This window comes from Erinaceus europaeus, chromosome 3, assembly GCF_950295315.1.
Source record: "Erinaceus europaeus chromosome 3, mEriEur2.1, whole genome shotgun sequence".
NCBI lineage: Eukaryota > Metazoa > Chordata > Mammalia > Eulipotyphla > Erinaceidae > Erinaceus > Erinaceus europaeus.
In genome coordinates this window covers 20,847,956-20,850,255 of record NC_080164.1, presented here as the reverse complement: position 1 = coordinate 20,850,255, position 2,300 = coordinate 20,847,956, and the positions used below count along the sequence as shown (strand labels likewise).

General features: G+C 43.2%; 1 long non-coding RNA gene across 1 annotated transcript; it reads right to left on the bottom strand.

Annotated features, from left to right (window-relative positions):
• Positions 1–486: 486 nt before the first annotated feature.
• Positions 487–1,803, bottom strand: LOC132537639 (uncharacterized). Its single transcript, XR_009549099.1, has 2 exons — positions 1,699–1,803; positions 487–867 (listed from the first exon to the last, which is right to left on the bottom strand). It is a non-coding gene; the product is annotated as an uncharacterized LOC132537639 (long non-coding RNA).
• Between the last annotated feature and the right edge of the window lie 497 nt (positions 1,804–2,300).

Below are 2,300 nucleotides of genomic sequence, written 5' to 3'. Positions count from 1 at the left end.
TTCCCTCTCCACTCCGGATCTCCTCTCTCTCTCCTCCGCATTGCAGCCTGACAGCTTTATATGTTAACTCTCTTGTCAACCACCAGGTTCCAGATGCTAGCATGATGCCAACCAGACTTCCCTGGACAGACAATCCCACCAATGTGTCCTAGAGCTCTGCTTCCCCAGAGCCCTTCCCCACTAGGGAAAGAGAGAGACAGGTTGGGAGTATGGATCGACCTGTCAACACCCATGTTCAGCGAGGAAGCAAATACAGAAGCCAGACCTCCCACCTTCTGCATCCCACAATGACCTTGGGTCCACACTCCCAGAGGGTTAAAGTACAGGAAAACTATCAGGGGAAGGGATGGGATACAGAGATCTTGTGGTGGGAATTGTGTGGAGTTGTACCCCTCTTATCTTATGGTTTAGTCAATGTTTCCTTTTTATAAATAAAAATTTTTTTTAAATAAGATAAAATATAAAGGAAAAAATGGCCACCAGGAGTGGTGGATTTTTTTTTTATGAACTATTAAGATGACTTTGTTTCTCCATGTTCTAATTAATCATAGATGGATGTGTTTACAACCCAGGCTTCTGATGAGCTTGAGACATGCCTTTCCTCACACAAGCAGGTACAACTGTAGCCTGGTGCAACACCAGTTGACATTTCAGTTGACCTTTGAATTCCCCAGCAATAACCTCAGTGGCAATTAAAAAATAAAAATAATAAAACAGGAAAAAAAGCTTTTCTCAAAGGTACATTCCCTTGTACATCTGGGACTATAAAGTGGTACAGCCATTTTGGGCAACAGCATAGCATCTCCTCAAGAGAAGCAAACTGAATGATGGAACTACCTGATGATTCAGAATTCCAGTTCTGGGCACCTATGCAAAGAATACAAAGTCATTAGTTCAAAGAACTACAGATACTTTAATGTTTATGCAGTGTTATTTACAACAGCTAAGGCATGGAAACAGCGTACGTACTTGCCCATCAAGAGTTGGTGAGCGTACTACATAAACACAATGGGGGAAAAAAGACACAACTTTGCCATTTGCAGCAAAGTGAAAAAGACTCCAAGGTATGATGGGAAACACGTTTGAAGGAGAAAGGCAAGTTGTCAGTGGTTTCACCTGTGTGTGCAACATAGAAGGAAATAAAACAGATGAAGCAAATATGGAAGAAGTAAAACCAAAAAATAAACTAATGGACACTGACAGCAAAATGTGGGTTACCAAACAGGAGAAGGTGAGCGTAGGAAAAGGTAGAGGGAGTCTCATGGATGGTGGTAGGCTTCAACATTTTTAGAAAGCTTTATAAAGAAAAAAAAAAGAAATAATTTTAGTAGAAAATAATAGCTTTGCTCAAAAGGAGTAGGTGACTTGTCTAGGGTCTTGGGCTCAAATTAGGAGACTCAGGGCAATGAATGCTTTTAGAATTATCCAGTAACTGCTGCCAGTTCTGGGAGCCCAGTACCAGGGTCAGAAGAACAGACTCCTGGTATTCCAGCTAGAAACACCCTCAGGCTGCAGGGTCTGGGGCAGACAGAGGCAGGTTTCTGCAAAGCCAGTTAGCCCTCTGCCCTCCCTTCTTGCACTTCTTGGACCCTTTGATGTATCTTCTTCCCACTTCCTGCCTCCCCCTTTGGACCTGCCCTTGTTCCTTTCTGTTCCAATGAAACCCTCATGAAGAAAGATTTAAGAGATTGATTATACCTGGTGTTTGTACGTTGATAGGAAAACAGTCTCATTGATCATCAGCAAGAATTTAAAGTGGTGCCTCTCAACTCGACGTCCATTGACATTTATAGAGGCAAATCTACAGATTGGGTTTCAGCCCGTGAAATTAGTACATGGAAATACTAGCACAGTTGTGCAAAGGTTTATGTTAAAGTTTATTGGTGAGAACTTTGTGCTGTCCTGGGGGTGGGAGGGGGAGGAAGGCTGGGTCTGGTATGTTCTTTCTAATAACCCCAAATCCTGGCATAAACTAGACGTGTTCAGAACATTTGTTGAGACTTTGTGGCGGTCTCATGAAGACTGAATCATAGATCGTGGGATCTGGTTCAAGGTCACTGTCAAGATGGATGGTCACAATAACAATTCTAGGGGGAAAAAGCTAGCTGGGTCGACCAGAGAACCACATCATCAGTTACCCCCAGAGTTGGTTAAGCAGGTGCTGAGCACCAGAAGGAAGCTTTCCAAAGGTTTAACTTCAAAGTCCACCAGCCTAGGTCTGTGTTGCCCCAAACTTCTTCCTTCTCTCTCAGGCTTCTTCCTCTCTGTTTCAGGTAACAATCCTTTGCTAAGTGTCCCTT